This window comes from Penaeus monodon, chromosome 31 (genome assembly GCF_015228065.2).
Source record: "Penaeus monodon isolate SGIC_2016 chromosome 31, NSTDA_Pmon_1, whole genome shotgun sequence".
Classification (NCBI taxonomy): Eukaryota; Metazoa; Arthropoda; class Malacostraca; order Decapoda; family Penaeidae; genus Penaeus; species Penaeus monodon.
In genome coordinates, this window is record NC_051416.1 from 1,938,709 (window position 1) to 1,938,998 (window position 290).

General features: G+C 40.3%; 1 protein-coding gene across 1 annotated transcript in view; it reads left to right on the forward strand.

Annotated features, from left to right (window-relative positions):
- LOC119592979 overlaps positions 1 to 290 on the forward strand; it is a gene marked incomplete at its 5' end in the record, with an annotated part of 14,632 nt that overhangs the window by 5,982 nt on the left and 8,360 nt on the right.

A 290-nucleotide genomic window follows, 5' to 3' on the forward strand; every position in this document is an offset into this window, starting at 1 on the left:
AAGAAAGAAATGTATGTGTGTGCAAATTGTGTAAAACCACAGATACACAAACATAGCAACATCTTAAAAAGGTTTAAACTTACTGATTACTACCTCGAAACCTCCAAATCACCCAACAGGTATAACTGAAACTGAAGAAAAAAAATCAAAATATACGCTCTGTCGAACTTCCGCCGAGATTAAGCGGGGGAAACACAGGAGGTCCTTTTACCTTGCTTGATGGCAATCGTTTGTGTGCCCGCAAACACGCTTTTATTTTGGGGCCAGTTCTTTTTTCCGTATTGGCCCGT